This window comes from Mytilus galloprovincialis, chromosome 7 (assembly GCF_965363235.1).
Source record: "Mytilus galloprovincialis chromosome 7, xbMytGall1.hap1.1, whole genome shotgun sequence".
Classification (NCBI taxonomy): domain Eukaryota; kingdom Metazoa; phylum Mollusca; class Bivalvia; order Mytilida; family Mytilidae; genus Mytilus; species Mytilus galloprovincialis.
Genome location: NC_134844.1, coordinates 85,444,689 through 85,465,600, shown reverse-complemented (window position 1 = coordinate 85,465,600; position 20,912 = coordinate 85,444,689). Strand labels below are relative to the sequence as shown.

At 35.4% G+C, this 20,912-nt stretch overlaps 1 long non-coding RNA gene and 1 pseudogene across 1 annotated transcript in view; both read left to right on the top strand.

Moving 5' to 3' along the window:
* LOC143084086 (protein RRP5 homolog) overlaps positions 1–15,462 on the top strand; it is a 42,744-nt pseudogene extending 27,282 nt beyond the window's left edge.
* The window catches only part of LOC143083889 (uncharacterized), a 197,658-nt gene that overhangs the window by 128,392 nt on the left and 48,354 nt on the right, over positions 1–20,912 (top strand). The window lies entirely within an intron of this gene.

The following is a 20,912-nucleotide window of genomic DNA, read 5'->3' as shown; positions in this document are numbered from 1 at the left end:
AATAAGTTGGAAAGCTGGTACCCCATTGCGTATTTTATATAAAGTTCTAATCCCTAGCCATAAAGAACGGCCGAGACAATGAGTTGGAAAATTGGTACCCCCAATGCGTATTTTATATAAAGATATAATCCATAGCCATAAAAAACGGCCGAGACAATGAGTTGGAAAGTTGGTACCCCCATTGCGTGTTTTATATAAAGTTATAATCCCTAGCCATAAAGAACTGCCGAGACATTGAGTTGGAAAGCTGGTACCCCATTGCGTATTTTATATAAAGTTATAATCCATAGCCATCAAGAACGGCCGAGACAATGAGTTGGAAAGTTGCTACCCCCATTGGGTATTTTATCTAAAGTTATAAATCCTAGCCATAAAGAACGGCCAAGACAATGAGTTGGAAAGTTTGTACCCCCAATGCGTATTTTATATAAAGTTATAATCCCTAGCCATAAAGAACGACCGAGACAATGAGTTGGAAAGTTGGTACCCCCATTGCGTATTTTATATAAAGTTATAATTCCTAGCCATAAAGAACGGCCGAGACAATGAGTTGGAAAGTTGGTACCCCCATTGCGTACTTTATATAAAGTTATAATCCCTAGCCACAATGAACGGCCGAGAAAATGAAATGGAAAGTTGGTACCCCATTGCGTATTTTATTTTAAGTTATAATCCCTAGCCATTAAGAACAGCCGAGACAATGAGTTGGAAAATTGGTACCCCCATTGCGTATTTTATATAAAGTTATAATCCCTAGCCATAAAGAATTGCCGAGACAATGAGTTGGAAAGTTGGTACCCCCATTGCGTATTTTATATAAAGTTATAATTCCTAGCCATAAAGAACGGCCGAGACAATGAGTTGGAAAGTTGGTACCCCATTGCGTATTTTATATAAAGATATAATCCATAGCCATAAAGAACGACCGAGACAATGAGTTGGAAAGTTGGTACCCCCATTGCGTATTTTATATAAAGTTATAATCCATAGCCATCAAGAACGGCCGAGACAATGAGTTGGAAAGTTGCTACCCCCATTGCGTATTTTATATAAAGTTATAATCCCTAGCCATAAAGAACGGCCGAGACAATGAGTTGGAAAGATGGTACCCCCATTGCGTACTTTATATAAAGTTATAATCCCTAGCCACAAAGAACGGCCGAGAAAATGAGTTGGAAAGTTGGTACCCCATTGCGTATTTGGTACCCCATTGCGTATTTTATATAAAGTTATAATCCCTCGCCATTAAGAACAGCAGAGACAATGAGTTGGAACGTTGGTACCCCAATTGCGTATATTTTATAAAGTTATAATCCCTAGCCATCAATTTAAGAATGGCCGAGACAATGAGTTGGACAGTTGGTACCCCATTGCGTATTTTATATAAAGTTATAATCCCTAGCCATCAAGAACAGCCGAGACAATGAGTTGGAAAATTGGTACCCCCATTGCGTATTTTATATAAAGTTATAATACCTAGCCATAAAGAACTGCCGAGACAATGAATTGGAAAGTTGGTACCCCCATTGCGTGTTTTATATAAAGTTATAATTCCTAGCCATGAAGAACAGCCGAGACAATGAGTTGGAAAGTTGGTACCCCCATTGCGTATTTTATATAAAGTTATAATCCCTAGCCACAAAGAACGGCCGAGACCATGAGTTGGAAAGTTAGTACCCCAAATGCGTATTTTATATAAAGTTATAATCCATAACCATAAAGAACGGCCGAGACATTGAGTTGGAAAGTTAGTACCCCAAATGCGTATTTCATATAAAGTTATAATCCCTAGCCATAAAGAACAGCCAAGACAATGAGTTTGAAAGTTGGTAACCCAATTGCGTATTTTATATAAAGTTATAATCCTTAGCCATGAAGAACGGCCAAGACAATGAGTTGGAAAGTTGGTACCCCCATTGCGTACTTTATATAAAGTTATAATCCCTAGCCACAATGAACGGCCGAGAAAATGAAATGGAAAGTTGGTACCCCATTGCGTATTTTATTTTAAGTTATAATCCCTAGCCATTAAGAACAGCCGAGACAATGAGTTGGAAAATTGGTACCCCCATTGCGTATTTTATATAAAGTTATAATCCCTAGCCATAAAGAATTGCCGAGACAATGAGTTGGAAAGTTGGTACCCCCATTGCGTATTTTATATAAAGTTATAATTCCTAGCCATAAAGAACGGCCGAGACAATGAGTTGGAAAGTTGGTACCCCATTGCGTATTTTATATAAAGATATAATCCATAGCCATAAAAAACGGCCGAGACAATGAGTTGGAAAGTTGGTACCCCCATTGCGTGTTTTATATAAAGTTATAATCCCTAGCCATCAAGAACTGCCGAGACATTGAGTTGGAAAGTTGGTACTCCAAATGCGTATTTCATATAAAGTTATAATCCCTAGCCATAAAGAACTGCCGAGACATTGAGTTGGAAAGTTGGTACCCAAAATGCGTATTTCATATAAAGTTATAATCCCTAGCCATAAAGAACGTCCGAGACAATAAGTTGGAAAGCTGGTACCCCAATTGCGTATTTTATATAAAGTTCTAATCCCTAGCCATAAAGAACGGCAGAGACAATGAGTTGGAAAGTTGCTACCCCCATTGGGTATTTTATATAAAGTTATAATCCCTAGCCATAAAGAACGGCCGAGACCATGAGTTGGAAAGTTGGTACCCCAAATGCGTATTTTATATAAAGTTATAATCCATAACCATAAAGAACGGCCGAGACATTGAGTTGGAAAGTTAGTACCCCAAATGCGTATTTCATATAAAGTTATAATCCCTAGCCATAAAGAACAGCCAAGACAATGAGTTTGAAAGTTGGTACCCCAATTGCGTGTTTTATATAAAGTTATAATCCCTAGCCATAAAGAACTGCCGAGACATTGAGTTGGAAAGTTGGTACCCCAAATGCGTATTTCATATAAAGTTATAATCCCTAGCCATAAAGAACTGACGAGACATTGAGTTGGAAAGTTGGTACCCAAAATGCGTATTTCATATAAAGTTATAATCCCTAGCCATAAAGAACGTCCGAGACAATAAGTTGGAAAGCTGGTACCCCATTGCGTATTTTATATAAAGTTCTAATCCATAGCAATCAAGAACGGCCGAGACAATGAGTTGGAAAGTTGCTACCCCCATTGGGTATTTTATATAAAGTTATAATTCCTAGCCATAAAGAACGGCCGAGACAATGAGTTGGAAAGTTGGTACCCCCATTGCGTATTTTATATAAAGTTATAATCCCTAGCCATAAAGAACGGCCGAGACCTTGAGTTGGAAAGTTAGTACCCCAAATACGTATTTTATATAAAGTTATAATCCATAACCATAAAGAACGGCCGAGACATTGAGTTGGAAAGTTAGTACCCCAAATGCGTATTTCATATAAAGTTATAATCCCTAGCCATAAAGAACAGCCAAGACAATGAGTTTGAAAGTTGGTACCCCAATTGCGTATTTTATATAAAGTTATAATCCCTATCCATGAAAAACGGCCGAGACAATGAGTTGGAAAGTTGGTACCCCCATTGCGTACTTTATATAAAGTTATAATCCCTAGCCACAATGAACGGCCGAGAAAATGAGTTGGAAAGTTGGTACCCCATTGCGTATTTTATATAAAGTTATAATCCCTAGCCATTAAGAACAGCCGAGACAATGAGTTGGAAAATTGGTACCCCCATTGCGTATTTTATATAAAGTTATAATCCCTAGCCATAAAGAATTGCCGAGACAATGAGTTGGAAAGTTGGTACCCCTATTGCGTATTTTATATAAAGTTATAATTCCTAGCCATAAAGAACGGCCGAGACAATGAGTTGGAAAGTTGGTACCCCATTGCGTATTTTATATAAAGTTATAATCCCTAGCCATAAAGAACGGCCGAGACAATGAGTTGGAAAGTTGGTACCCCATTGCGTATTTTATATAGAGTTATAATCCCTAGCCATAAAGAACGGCCGAGACAATGAGTTGGAAAGTTGGTACCCCCAAAGCGTATTTTATATAAAGATATAATCCATAGCCATAAAAAACGGCCGAGACAATGAGTTGGAAAGTTGGTACCCCCATTGCGTGTTTTATATAAAGTTATAATCCCTAGCCATCAAGAACTGCCGAGACATTGAGTTGGAAAGTTGGTACTCCAAATGCGTATTTCATATAAAGTTATAATCCCTAGCCATAAAGAACTGCCGAGACATTGAGTTGGAAAGTTGGTACCCAAAATGCGTATTTCATATAAAGTTATAATCCCTAGCCATAAAGAACGTCCGAGACAATAAGTTGGAAAGCTGGTACTCCATTGCGTATTTTATATAAAGTTATAATCCCTAGCCATAAAGAACGGCCGACTGAGACAATGAGTTGGAAAGTTGGTACCCCCATTGCGTGTTTTATATAAAGTTATAATCCCTAGCCATGAAGAACGGCCGAGACATTGAGTTGGAAAGTTGGTACCCCCATTGCGTGTTTTATATAAAGTTATAATCCCTAGCCATAAAGAACTGCCGAGACATTGAGTTGGAAAGTTGGTACCCCAAATGCGTACTTTATATAAAGTTATAATCCCTAGCCATAAAGAACGTCCGAGACAATGAGTTGGAAAGTTGGTACCCTATTGCGTATTTTATATAAAGTTCTAATCCCTAGCCATAAAGAACGGCCGAGACATTGAGTTGGAAAGTTGGTACCCCCATTGCGTGTTTTATATAAAGTTATAATCCCTAGCCATCAAGAACTGCAGAGACATTGAGTTGGAAAGTTGGTACCCCAAATGCGTATTTCATATAAAGTTATAATCCCTAGCCATAAAGAATTGCCGAGACAATGAGTTGGAAAGTTGGTACCCCATTGCGTATTTTATATAAAGTTATAATCCCTAGCCATAAAGAACGGCCGAGACAATGAGTTGGAAAGTTGGTACCCCCAAAGCGTATTTTATATAAAGATATAATCCATAGCCATAAAAAACGGCCGAGACAATGAGTTGGAAAGTTGGTACCCCCATTGCGTGTTTTATATAAAGTTATAATCCCTAGCCATCAAGAACTGCCGAGACATTGAGTTGGAAAGTTGGTACTCCAAATGCGTATTTCATATAAAGTTATAATCCCTAGCCATAAAGAACTGCCGAGACATTGAGTTGGAAAGTTGGTACCCAAAATGCGTATTTCATATAAAGTTATAATCCCTAGCCATAAAGAACGTCCGAGACAATAAGTTGGAAAGCTGGTACTCCATTGCGTATTTTATATAAAGTTCTAATCCCTAGCCATAAAGAACGGCCGAGACAATGAGTTGGAAAGTTGCTACCCCCATTGGGTATTTTATATAAAGTTATAATCCCTAGCCATAAAGAACGGCCGAGACCATGAGTTGGAAAGTTGGTACCCCAAATGCGTATTTTATATAAAGTTATAATCCATAAGCATAAAGAACGGCCGAGACATTGAGTTGGAAAGTTAGTACCCCAAATGCGTATTTCATATAAAGTTATAATCCCTAGCCATAAAGAACAGCCAAGACAATGAGTTTGAAAGTTGGTACCCCAATTGCGTATTTTATATAAAGTTATAATCCCTAGCCATGAAGAACGGCCAAGACAATGAGTTGGAAAGTTGGTGCCCCCATTGCGTACTTTATATAAAGTTATAATCCCTAGCCACAATGAACGGCCGAGAAAATGAGTTTGTAAAGTTGGTACCCCATTGCGTATTTTATATAAAGTTATAATCCCTAGCCATTAAGAACAGCCGAGACAATGAGTGTGAAAATTGGTACCCCCATTGCGTATTTTATATAAAGTTATAATCCCTAGCCATAAAGAATTGCCGAGACAATGAGTTGGAAAGTTGGTACCCCCATTGCGTATTTTATATAAAGTTATAATTCCTAGCCATAAAGAACGGCCGAGACAGTGAGTTGAAAAGTTGGTACCCCATTGCGTATTTTATATAAAGTTATAATCCCTAGCCATAAAGAACGGCCGAGACAATGATTTGGAAAGTTGGTACCCCTAAAGCGTATTTTATATAAAGTTATAATTCCTAGCCATAAAGAACGGACGAGACAATGAGATGGAAAGTTGGTACCCCCATTGCGTGTTTTATATAAAGTTATAATCCCTAGCCATAAAGAACTGCCGAGACATTGAGTTGGAAAGTTGGTACCCCAAATGCGTATTTTATATAAAGTTATAATCCATAGCCATAAAGAATGGCCGAGACAATGAGTTGGAAAGTTGGTACCCCATTGCGTATTTTATATAAAGTTATAATTCCTAGCCATAAAAAACGGCCGAGACAATGAGTTGGAAAATTGGTACCCCCAATGCGTATTTTATATAAAGATATAATCCATAGCTATAAAAAACGGCCGAGACAATGAGTTGGAAAGTTGGTACCCCCATTGCGTGTTTTATCTAAAGTTATAATCCCTAGCCATAAAGAACTGCCGAGACATTGAGTTGGAAAGTTGGTAACCCAAATGCGTATTTCATATAAAGTTATAATCCCTAGCCATAAAAAACGTACGAGACAATGAGTTGGAAAGCTGGTACCCCATTGCGTATTTTATATAAAGTTCTAATTCCTAGTCATAAAGAACGGCCGAGACAATGAGTTGGAAAGTTGCTACCCCCATTGGGTATTTTATATAAAGTTATAAATCCTAGCCATAAAGAACGGCCAAGACAATGAGTTGGAAAGTTTGTACCCCAATGCGTATTTTATATAAAGTTATAATTCCTAGCCATATAGAACGGCCGAGACAATGAGTTTGAAAGTTGGTACCCCCAATGCGTATTTTATATAAAGTTATAATTCCTAGCCATAAAGAACGGCCGAGACAATGAGTTGGAAAGTTTGTACATCATTGTGTGTTTTATATAAAGTTATAATTCCTAGCCATAAAGAACGGCCGAGACAATGAGTTGGAAAGTTGGTACCCCCAATGCGTATTTTAGATAAAGATATAATCCATAGCCATAAAGAACGGCCGAGACAATGAGTTGGAAAGTTGGTACCCCAAATGCGTATTTTATATAAAGTTATAATCCTTAGCCATAAAGAACGGCCGAGACAATGACTTGAAAAGTTGGTCACCCAAATGCGTATTTCATAGAATATGGCATTGTTCAATGCTTCGGACGAAATTTGTCGGCTTTTGAATAGACTGACCCCCCGAAATTCTATTAATTACTATCCCGTTGTATTACTATTCAAAAGCTTATTATCAAAGCAGATTCTTTAATGCATAGCCACAAAGAACGGCGGAGACACTAGGTTGGAAAGTGAGTATCCCAAATGCGTATTTTATAGAATTTGGCCTATTTCGAGGTTTCGGGCAAACAATTTCGGCCTTGGAGAATGTTCATCCCAGAAATTCGATACTATCCCGTTGTAGTACTATTTAAAAGCTATATATTTAAGCAGTCTATAATACCTAGCCATGAAGAACTAGTTTCAAAACCGTAATTGTGAGTTAGAAATCTTTAAATCAAAGTCAGAATTTTTTAATGGGATATAAAAATCTTTCAGTTTTTATATAACACTTTTTTCGAACAAAAAAATGCAAAAACCAAGATTTTGAAAAAAATTAAATTGTCGCTCAAGTAGTTTTCCAAACCTTATTTGACGATTTGCTGGATAAATTTTTATTAAGAGAATTGCAGGATGATAATTGCTGGATAGCTTGACACTAGAATCGAGATTCTGACAAATGTTTTCAATTGAAAAAATGAGAAAGAAAATGTGATGTGGTCACAGTCTGTCCCAAAATGGCGCTGCCCACAGAGAACTCGTGTGGAAAGATGTTTCAGCTAAATTAGAGATTTAAAAAAAAACTAAAATACTAACTGGATTTTGCTATAAAGAAAAATGGAAGTGAATTTTCCTAGAGGTGGAGTGGCAAAGAAACAAAGTCATGAAACAAAGAATAGAAAAGACGATAAAGATTTATTTCATACTGCAGAAGATGATACCAAAATTGAGAAAGGACAGAAAAGAAAGAAGAGAAATGAAAAGAAGGGAACAGAAAAGAAAAGAAAACCAAAAAGCAGAAAGTGTTGAATCCAAAGTCTAACCAGTATAACACAGGCCAGATTCAGCAGCTTTCTACCAAGATATTATCTACCGACATGTTAGTACTGGGTTTGTGTGAAGGAAGTACATGATTATGAAGTTATACTAAGCTTGCCTGGTGGTCTGTCTGGTGTAGTACCTATTACCAACATATCAGATGCCTACCATGACCAACTTAAACAACTAGCTAGTCAGAGTGGTACAGAGGACGACATGGAAGATTCAGATGTTCACACCTTACATGAAATATTCAAGATCGGAACTATAATACCAAGTAAAGTGGTATCTATAGGAAAGAACACGAAAGGAAAAACTGCAATTAAACTGACCATCAATCCTAAAGCTGTTAATCAGGAGTTTGAACCTTCACATATCAGAGATGGACTTGTTTTGTATGGTAGTATGGCCAGTCAGGAAGATCATGGATATGTAGTGGACCTGGGAGTAAAGAACAACAAAGCTTTTCTAAAGAATAAGGATGCTGAACGATTCATACAGCTGCATAATGATGGATATCCCTTGATGGTTGGACAATCTATAATATGTAAAGTAGAAACAGGAAAGGATAAACTGGATATGTTAAGTGGAGAATCAAGAACTGTCACAGTCACCATAGACCCTAACAAACTATCATCAAATGAGGCTGTTGCAAAGGATATTCCATTTAGAAGTTTTATCCCTGGAATGAAAGTTAATGCTACAGTAGACCAGTTGACCGGTGATGGTGTTACTGTGAAGTTTCTACAGTATGGTGGTACTATTCACAGATCACATCTGACAGAAAATCCAGACAAAGCTCTCAAAAATAAGCAGATTAAAGCATGTGTTCTGTATATCCACCCAACAACAAAAGCTGCTGTGCTGTCAAATCTACCCCACCTAGTGGAATATAAAGGTGTGCCTGTGATTGGTCAGTTTGGTCAGCTGACTGTATGTCAGATAGTAGAGAATGCTGAGGTCACACATCCAGGAAGCTATCATGTTCTGTTTAAACTGCCTGGAGACATCAAAGCAACCTGTGGGTTAAAGAAGAGTGATGGTAAAATAGCTGATATCCGCAGTATGTTCAAACAAGGATCTGAACACAGGTGTAGAGTAATGGATTTTCACTACATAGACCAATTAGTTACTATTACCTTGAAACAAAGTATATTAGATCAGAAGTATATGTCACTACAGGATATCAAACCAGGAGATATTGTTGAGTGTACAGTAGAGACCTGTGTGGAGAAAGGAATTGGGGTAAAATTATCTCAGAACATTCATGGCTATATACCAAATCTTCATCTGGCTAATTCAACCTTCAAAACCAGAGATGTTAAAGAGTTCCACGAAGGGAAACAGCTCAAGTGTAGAGTTTTAAAAGTAGATGAAAAGAAGAGAAATGTAATTTTAACCAACAAGAAAATGTTACTGAATACCAAGTTACCAATTCTGACAGATTTTGATCAGCTTAAATCAGGGATGGATGTAGAAGGATACATAGCAAAGATTACCAATAAAGGAGTTCTGGTGGCTTTCTTTAATGAAATTAAGGGTTGGGTTCCAAGGAAACAGCTGAGCACTGAAAACATAGAATTCCCAGAGAAAGTTTTCTTTAAAGGTCAGGTTGTCAAAGCAAAGGTTTTATCTTGGAATGAAGAAAAGAAGAAAATTATTCTGTCTTTTAATGTTGGTGCTAAATCTTCATTTGGAACCAAAGAGGACGAGAGTGAAGATGGTATGAAAATTGGACAGATTATGAAGTGTGGGGTGACTGGGAAAACAGAGACAGGTCTGGATGTCAAACTACCATCATCAAAACAAGCTTTCCTACCCATAAAGCACCCGGCCCCGGCGCCATAAAACTTTTTTTTGCTGAGTAAAAAAATATTCTCAGAATGAATTATTTTACTCAGCTAAGAATGAAACCTTTTTTATCCGCCATAAAAAAATATTCTCAACGTTGAGAATATTCTCAGCTGAGAATTTTTTTTCTCAGCTGAGTATTTTTTTCTCAGTGATGTAAGTGGTAAAATAGTTGTTTGAAAACTAAATCGTATACAAAACTTCTCTAAAACGCAGTTTTGTCTCTTAAGAAATAATGTAAAACATAAAAAGAATCTATGATAGATAAGATGACAAGTAGCATTTAGTAAGCATCTGTAACCATAGTCCTGACAAAAAGTCACAGAATATAAAGTCGGCAAATAATTTGTTTTATTGTAAGAAATATAGAACTTAATAGATATTATAAGAGAAAGATCTTGAAATACTTGAGTTATTTACCCGTAGCTTCTTATAAATATGTTTATATATTTTTATATATTTCTTTATTTAGATCTATATTTTGTATTTTTTCAAAAGATAAAATGCAATCTTCGTTGACGTTTACGTGAAGAGTGCTTTCTTTCACGTCCGCACTTTTATCGGGTATGGCGTGCCAAATAAACATTTTAAATATATAATTATTACGGATCAATAACATACATTATGTATTCAGACGACATACGACACCATGTGACAATTTTAAGAGAAACAGAGCTGCTTTTTTCTCACATCTACAATGGGGAAAAAAAACAAAAAAAACGACAGACCAAATATTTTTAAATCAATATGAAAGCCAGTAAATAATTTGAATCCGTTTTCAATATTCAAGATACATGTAACTTTAATAATAATATAAATCTGATACAGAATTTAACATGTTTAATACGATTTAACAATTATACAAGTAGTCATAAAAATTGCTCTGCATAATGAGTTTAATATCATATTCAGTGCACAGGAAGAGAAAATAACAGTACGACGTCGTGTGAGAAGGCATGGCATTTATATTTAATGTCCATTACAGTTATTAACAACACCTTGTACAAATATTATTTTTGAAAACAAAAACAGTTTAATAAAACAAACAAAACTATCCCATTTATTAGGGTCATGAAAAGGGGAGTATAATAGGGGAAGAGGTTCCATTTTTCTCTATTCAGTAAAAAATATTTTCTGTACTGAAAATTCTGATCGTGCATATGGAAATTTCCTTCTGTATCATGATTTTGACAAAATAAATGATTTGCCTGGATCAACGACATATGTATGACAACAATACCCCCGCCCGAATCTGTCACTGTACTACTGTACTGCACAAATGATACATTCCTGAATATCAATATTTTAACTAATATCTGTTTAAAACCAAACAGAGGGGGGATTTTTTTTTTTAACTTTCTTTGTAAAACTTTTGATATCTAAGATAATGAATAGTAGATAGGATGACATAACATGTGGGTATATTTGATTTATACATGTATTTGGTTTAGTAGATATGTGGTACCGGTACTGCAATCTAATTGATGTACCAGTAGTAAATTGTAAAAATAGATTTAAGAGAGAAAAGAAATTGATAAGCACAACTGTCCAACAAAATATAAAAAAATTGCCTATCTATCATCTATTTTGGAGCATATATCTAAAATTTATTGGAAGAGAACAGAAAAAAAAAAACAAATAATCGAAAACAATGTAATTATCCGTCCTCGAGTATCAGTCAAACAGCCCTTACCAAAAAATGTTGTATTAAATTGCAATGAATTATGGATCTTACAAAACTGGAACACAAGACGTAGTAAGCATGCTGGCAAACGTGAGCTCAGACTTTTTTGATTCTGTAATTCTATTTAAAGTCATAATAAACAAGTGACCGTTGAAAAATAATGTTATTCCAATTCTTGAACCAATGCATACAAACATAAAAAAACTAAGTCTTCTGTGCACGATTTTATCAATTTTTTTTTTCGCATAAATTTCGTATAATCGTCATTTTTTTTCTCAATCGGTCAGTGTTGTGAAAATATAGCAGGTAATTAAAGTTCGTGTTTTGAAGCCGAAGTTTAACGATTGTCACCTGTTTGTCAACAATCAACCAAAAAAGCATGGATATTGAGAACGTGTTTAACATGTACAATCAGATAATAGTTTATTTTAAGGACATCCATACGTATTGCGATCACCGGATTTTTACGAGATGGGTCACACGGAGGTCACTTTGCATACGGAAAATATGTCGGGGAACTGCTTCCTGGAAGGAAACAATTAGAATAATGTAAACTTCATCTTAATATGAACAAATTAAAGAATTTACTTCAGAAAAATAGTATATCGTACATAAGTTTTATAATGAAAACTAGCCAGGAAGTCTATGATAGAGTATGGTAAAGAACATGTGGCTGTTACATCCATTGATCAGATAAAGATAGGCATGATGATACCGGGTACCATCCGTAATATAATGTCCTATGGAGTGTTTGTGCAGTTTGCAGGTCAATTAGTAGGACTATCTCCAAATAAATTTGCTTCAGGATCCAAAGTGGAAGATTTAAATACAATATATCACCAAGGGCAACCTGTCATTGCCATGGTAACAGAAGTGGACAATGAGAAAAATCGCTTTATTGTCAGTTTGAGAATACAAGATTGTTACCATGGTAACATAGATATTGGAATAGACCTGCTAAGTTCATATCTACAAGAAATAGATAGTGCTTGGAATAAAGTTGTAGAAAACAAAGGAAAGAAAAACAAGCTGAGAGGTGTGAAAGTAGGACAGGTGACAGATTTCATTGTAGAAGATTGTTCTGAAGATGGTTTACTAGGTCATGTGACCAATGGGATGAAAGGCATCTGTACAAAAGAACACATGGATGATGGGAGTTATGAAGAAGGAAGTAAATTAAAATGTGTTGTTCTGTTTATTGATCCTGAAAACAAATGTGTGGAAGTGGCCGTTAATAAACATATAATAAAAACTGTCAACAGTAAACAGAAATCAATACACAAGATTGATGCTGGTCAGCATGTTAAAGGGGAGATTACTCTGATCAAGAAAGATTGTATGATGGCAGTATTACAGGGGAAAGAAGCTGGTACTGTGGTGTATCTTCCATCTAGAAGGCATATGAATGATGTTTTACAAGTCTTTAAATACAATGTAGGCCAAGTTTTCCCCATGATTGTCAAAAGAATTATGGATGAGCATATATTGTGTTGTTTTGAATCTCATGAGAGACATAAAAGTCAAAGTGAATGTGAGGAATTACAGGTTGGAGACATTGCTAATGTTAGTGTGAAGGATATACTTGATTTCCAGTTAAATGTGGTATATAACTCAGTACATGGTAGAATTCATCTCACAGAAATGGTTGATAATATTGAAAATGGAACAATGGTTCTATCACCTGGTAAATATAAACTTCAACAAGAGGTTAAAGCCAGAGTGGTGGGATTTAGAGAATGGATACAAAAGAAAGACCAGTCATCTCCAAAGACTCTTTCCTTGCCAGAATTTACGATAAAACCCAGCAAACTGGAAAAGGCAACCTTAGATTCAGATTTAGATCGCAAGTTCCAGGAAAAAGACAAAGTGATAGGATTAGTTACCAAATGTGAGAAAGATCATGTATGGTTTCAAGTTACACCAAAGATAAGAGGAAGGATAGGGTTAAATGATTTGTCAAGAGATCTAAAGGTGCTTCAAAATCCAACAAAACACTTTATAAAAGGTCAAGGTTACAATGCTACTGTAATTGGTGTAATGAAGGATGGTGCTTTAGTACTGACATTGATAGAGAATGCCTCAAAAAGTTTGACAAGTGGAAGTGTACATAAATGTGTGATAACCTCCAATAAGGATGAGACAGGATTACTTGTACATCTTCCTGGTGGTATTAAAGGTGTTGTAGAACTGATAGAGATATATGATGAGTACAAAGATGATCCGACCTCAGACTTCTATGTGGGACAATACATAGACTGTACTGTTATAGATACTGGGAAAGATGATCAATACAACTTGTCCTATAGGAAGTCCAGGAAAGTAAAAACTAAAAAGATAGTAGACCCAGTACGAAGTTTTGTAAAGAAAGGACAAATATTACGAGGTTATGTAGTACAGAGTACAAAAGCACAGCTGCTGGTCAGTTTAGCCAATCAGGGAAGAGTATCAGGAACAGTCTCTAAGTCACATGTATCAGATCATAGTGTACAAGATCTCACAACAATACCAGTCGGCAAGGCTGTTACAGTCAAAGTTTTAAGTAAATCTCCGAAAGTAGAACTTTCACTTATTAATAAGAAAAGTGACACTGGTGTTGAAGAACCAAAACCAGGCAAATTCAAAAGGAAAAGAAGAGATTCTTTAGAAGAAAACACGGCTCAAAATAATAAAATGCTAAAGACTAAAGTGAAAAAATTAGACCGTAAAAGAACACTTTCAGACTCAGAAAAACCTAATTCTAAGAAATTAAAAGGAACAGGTGACTCTGACAGTGGAATTAAAGATAATTATTCTTCACAGCACAATCATCGACCATGTGTTCAAGTAAAGAGTGGATGGTGCTGGGATAAGGAATACACATCTCCTGTGATTACCAGATCTACACAATCTGATAGTGATGATGACGAGGAGGAGGATGAAAACTCTCAGGTTGAATCAGACAAACAGAAAAATCCCACACAGAAAGACCAGAAAGAAGAAGAAAAGAATTTGTTTCAGTTTGAGCAGCATCAGTTAGTAGGGGACATAACTCCAGGAGCAGCAGATGACTTTGATCGACTTGCTCTTCAATCTCCTAATAGTTCTATGGTCTGGCTGAGGTATATGGCATTCCACTTAGAAACAGCTGAGATAGAGAAAGCAAGAGCTGTGGCAGAAAGAGCTCTTAAAACCATCTCTTTTAGAGAAGAACAAGAAAAATTGAATGTTTGGGTAGCATTCCTGAATTTAGAGAACATATATGGTACACCAGAAGAACTGGCTAATGTTTTAGAGAGAGCATTACAACAGAATGAACCTTTAACTGTCTATCAACATCTCATCAATATATACTTCAAGGCAGGGAAGTTCCAGGATGCAGAAAGCACTTACAATATAATGTGTAGGAAATTCTCATACAAAAAAGAACCTTGGATTGGGTTTGGATTGTTCCACTTTAAAAATGGAAATTTTGAATCTGCCAGAAAAATCCTGCCAAGAAGTCTGAAAAGTCTCAGCAAGGACAATCATGTAGAAATAATAGCCAAGTTTGCACAGATGGAGTTTAAGCATGGAGAACCTGAGAGAGGAAAAACAATGTTTGAGAACATTCTTAGTAATTATCCCAAACGTACAGATCTGTGGTCAGTGTATGTAGATATGGTCATTAAAACTGATGATATAGAAGCTGTAAGACATTTACTGGACAGAGTTATACACATGAAGTTGTCGGCCAAGAAAATGAAATTCTTCTTCAAGAAATATTTAGACTTTGAAAAATCTCATGGAGACACTAAGCATGCAGATTATGTTAAAAAGAAAGCATTTGAAGGCTTTGTAGATGAATAATTTTATAGTTGTGATATTTTAAATAAAAATAAACATTTTATGGTAAAATGGTGATGATTTGGCCTCAACATAAGGCTTATATTAGCCCCAAGAAAATGAAGTTTTAAAATGTGTAAATGTATAAAATGAAAAAAATGTATGATTTAGTCAACTTTTCAATGTTATGGCATCAATATAACATCAAAGGATGCACCTATTTTATGAACGTAGAGGGAAAATGCTGATTTTAAGCGGTATTTTCTTTGACATAGGTGACATTTGTGTTTAAATGTTCACATATTTATCTTAGGTGTTATGAGTAACTATTTACTTTGAGCTAAGTCTTGGGCATTACTGCTATAATTATTATTTGCAGCTATTCCTTTATATGAAAACACCTCTATCCTCTTTCAAAATTCATTTTATATCATCAAATTCAGAAAATTTCAACATTTGAAAATAAAATTCAAGAAGCAAATATCTGATAAAAGATTTCCAGAGTTACAAAACATTGTAATTTCACCTTAAATATATTTAAATCTTTCATTTGCAATAATGTATTGAAGAATGAGTCTGATAGTTGTGTAATGATATCAGTGGTATAAATCTGATATCTGAATGATGAAATAGAGAAAGCGAAAGTGTTTATGAGAAATGATTGATGTATTGTGAATGATCATTGTTAGAAAGAAAGTCCATATAATTATTATTTAACTTTGTCATGTGTTCATATTCTGATAAAATACAACATTTTAAAAGCAAAAAAAAAAAAAAAAAGGATGATAATTGCTGGATAGCTTGACACTAGAATCGAGATTCTGACAAATGTTTTCAATTGAAAAAATGAGAAAGAAAATGTGATGTGGTCACAGTCTGTCCCAAAATATTTTCCAACTACTAGTCCCCAGACCAATATTCCGACATTTTGCTTATGTGTAACAATTTTTTGAAATACTTAATCTGAATAAGATTTTACTAGTCTGGGGCATCGGACTAGTGGATAACGTGCAGACAGTTGTCATCAAGGTAAGTTATATATTTTTGTTACATGGCAGCCATCACAAGTTTCATAATGTTGTAATATTGTGTTATGATAAGCGTTTGTAGTTACATATATATTTTTGTGACATATTTTTTACAGAGTAGCTACATATGTTTGTGACATGGTGCACCTACATATTTCTTAGACAAGGTTTTTGAGTTCTGTGACAGCATAAAGTAACATATTTCTGCGGCAGCGTAAAGTTACACATTTCTGTGACATCGTAAAGTTACATATTTCTGTGACAGCAGAAAGTTACACATTTCTGTGACACCGTAAAGTTACATATTTCTGTTACCGCGTAAAATTACACATTTCAGTGACAGCGTAAAGTTACATATTTCTATGACAGCGTAAAATTACATATTTCTGTGACAGCGTAAAGTTACGTAGTTCTGTGACAGCGTTAAGTTACACATTTCTGTGACAGCGTTAAGTTACATATTTCTGTGACAGGGTAAGTTCTGGTTCGTTTTTCAACGGTATGCTATAATTAGTCAAGCGGATATCAGAATAATTAATCACTTTATGGTAAAAGCATGAAACTTGGCATAGTGAAAGATTAAAGGGTATAGACAAAATTCAGATATAGATCCACGAAAAAAAAATCCAATATGGCCGCCAAATTCAAAATGGCCGACATAAGTATAACATAATTAACTTGACGAAGTCTACCAATTTTAATGAGTTCGGAAGATGTCACAAACTTAAGGAAATACAATTAAGATATGTCAATTATTAGTTTTTTAAACCTTATAATACAGAAATCATCAAAATGGCGTCCAAATTCAAAATGGCGCGTCAAAATGTCTAAGTTTGACAGTATTCGTATGTATACACCATCATTGTGTGATAGAAAATTACTTAATCCGTGAAACTGATCATTTGATATCGACAAAGGCCTACAATGTATCATTAATACCTGGTTGCATAGATAATATTTTCAAAATGGCGGCAATATTCAAAATGGCGCCGTTTAACATGTCAAAATTTGACGTTTGTTTTTAAATATGGTATAAAAAGATTTAAAAAAAATTGAGTATTTATTTCAATACAAGCACGTATATACAAACATATTATTATTTAATGTAACAGGTGACATTAACTATGAAATAAAAATGACCGATACAACTCAAAATGGCGTCTTTGACGAGTTCTTATTTTTTTTCATAGTTGCAGGTAATGACCTTAGAAAATTTCACAATTTTCCTGAAATGGAAAAAAAACCAAAACATATGCAGTATTGAATCAGTGCAAAGAGTATTTCTTTTTTAGAAATGAGATAAGAAATAAAAAAAACTCACAAGTAACTATTTAACATAGCAACAGATTAAAATTAAAATATGATACAAATGCAGGAAAATCAAAAGAAAGCAGTCTCAATCAGTTTCTCTTTCACAGTCCGGTGAGCAGTTGCATAATGCTGTGCATTTTAATGCTGCTTTCAATAATTTACATGCTTCTCGACATACTTTCTTACAGCCACAGTGGATGAGCTCTTGGCATGACATTGAAGCTTCAGCAAGCACAGACCAGAATGGTACCCAAGTACCATCAAGTTTTTCTGGTGATGGCATACTTGGATTTGCAACTAAACAATTGCCGTAAATAACACTACCTTGATAAGCTGTACGTTTCGTATGTTCAATGAAGAAGTGTATCTCGTGTTGGAGGAATATTGTCAATTGTTCTTGTCTTCTACGTGATTCACTGTTTTCTTAACTCATTCACCATATTAGCTGTACTAGACCGATCATACAAAAGCATAACATATCGTTCTATTACTTTTAACTCTTAAATTTCCACTTCATTTGGATTCTCAATAACCTGCAGAAATGTTTCTGACAACTCCTCATATACGGACCATGTGTCCCCAGCTGATTTCTTACCTTTCCCAGAAAAAGCTGAGACTGTGTCACAACCGGTAAATGAACGGAACAGTGGAAAGACTTTCAATTTCAATGGTCCTAGAGCAAGGCACAATCCATGAATTTACATGTAATTATATCAGCAGTTCTTTCCAGTGCAAAAACCTTTCCACAGCTGTTGAGCCATTTGAATTCTCCTTTAAATGCAGCTGGGAATGAGGACATATCAATTGAAAGTTCTCCTTCAACTAATGGGATATCTGGTTCGCTGAATCTTAGTACAGCTGGTGGAAGATTTGAATAACTCTCTGGTAAAAGAGACACACTCTTTGACTGGCATTTCAACATAGGTTCAGATTGGTCAAATGTTTGAACAACGCATTGAACATCCTCTGGAATATTTTGGAATAAAGATATACCTGTACCATGGAATGAATCTTTTAACGAGATACTGCTTGGATTGTGATCAATGTTGTCTTCAGCAGATGATGTAAATAAATTTTGTAGTGGATTGGTAGTGCAAACAATACCTTCTTGGACATAACGACGACAAGCATCATTGGCCGTGGAAGTAGAAATTTCTAACACTCGACCGCAGGAGACAGACAGTCAAAGCTTGAAGAAAGTATCTACAAGATCACATTTTCTAGTCTTACATGGATCATGATTCCCAAATAAGCACAAACTAGAGGTTCATGATCTTTCGTGTGACGGTTGGATAGTTTCTTTGTACAACTATACATCAGAAGCTGTGCTATTGTTAATGTCGACTGAGAATATGAATGATCATGAATGTTGGGTCCAAACTGAATCATACTGACCAAAGAAAGCATTGACTGGGAAACAGAAGCTTCCTGACATCCCTTTGGGAAGGTTCCTTTAAATTCTGAATTTGATGCGAAAATATCTTTACGAACAAACGTAGCTGCTTTTAATATGTTGACAAACTCATTATCAAAGTCTTCTAGGCAGACTCTCTTCAATGCAGGACCAATGTCATTTTTGAAAGGAAGAATGTTTTCAAGGCCTTGTGTGTAAGCATCTAAGTTAGGGACATTAGATACAACTCTGTGTTTTAGTCGTGAACTATTAACTCAAGATGAAACATCTGCACCTAGACATGAATGTTATTCCTTCCGTATAAAGTTCACATAGATCTGACAACTTGTAAACACTTATGGTCTCATTGCATGACCTTGTTTCATTTATATAAGAGACTAGTTCTGAAAATGCAATACCATGGATTTGACTTTCCTTCATAGATTCGACATTATCATTTTTCATTTCAATTCGAGATGCACGGTTATATAAGGAAACTAAACATTTAGAGTGGTACTTTGCTTCCTGTGCAACTAGATCACCTGCACTTAACTTTGCAAGTAACATTTAATGTCATTTAATTTAACTGCACATTCTCTCACACGTGTATCTTGTCCGAACGTTGAGGGCTCATGAAAGGCTTCTTCGCCATTTTCATTACAGAAAAAGCACACAGACGGGTTACTGGTGGGCTGAACGGAAAAGCTATGTCTAGTTTTCTTTTTAGATGTGGTTGCTTTATCATCTATTCTCTCATACGTGTATCTTGTCCGAACGTTGAGGGCTCATGAAAGGCTTCTTCGCCATTTTCATTACAGAAAAAGCACACAGACGGGTTACTGGTGGACTGAGTTACTAGTTTTCTTTTTAGATGTGGTTGCTTTATCATCTATTCTCTCATGTGAGGTTCGTTTTTTCTGCTCTATTCAACTTTGTCCAGTTCAGTTAAAAGTTGCAAGATTTGTGCCAACATGCCTTTTGGTCAAAGAAAGACTGTGCTATTCCAGATCCCCCATCTAATTTTTCAATGCACACATTAATGGCTTCAGGCATCAATCGTAATTCATAAAATTTCTTAATATTGTCAACTAAAGATTGATAACCAGCACCAACATTGAGACGTTTAGAATCAAATGGGCATATAAGTTTTTCATCTATAATTTCTTGGCATAGGATGCAATTTGCCCAATCAATATTATTTGATTTAGTCGGTTTGTCATATTCTGCACTTGATACCCTGAACGTCTTTTCAAGAGCCATATTCAGAAAAGATTAATAATCATCATAACTAGCAATATGCAAAGTTTTGTGCTTTTATTTTCAAATGATAAATTATACTATATTTTTGGACTATGCTTCATGACTGTTGGCGGCCATTGTGAATTTTTTTTTTTGATGGCTCCATATCCAAAAATGTTTATAAGCATCATAAGTAACACTGTGCAAAGTTTCATGCTTTTACCATAAAGTGATCAATTGTCCCAAAATATTGGACTTAGTTGGTGGACTAAATGTTTTCGCTCGTTATTCTTTATCTTTAAAAATAATGGCTATTCTGCAATTACTTGTTTACTTTATCCTGGACATTGTTCTTTTCTGTAATCAATATATTTTTACCCGGCCAATTCTTTGAATTTCGCAGTTATTCCTCATATTTTAGCACCCCGGAATATTATTCTCTATTTTTATTTTTTTGCCCATTTTACTCTTTTCTTTATTCCCCCACCCCCACTATTCTCTAT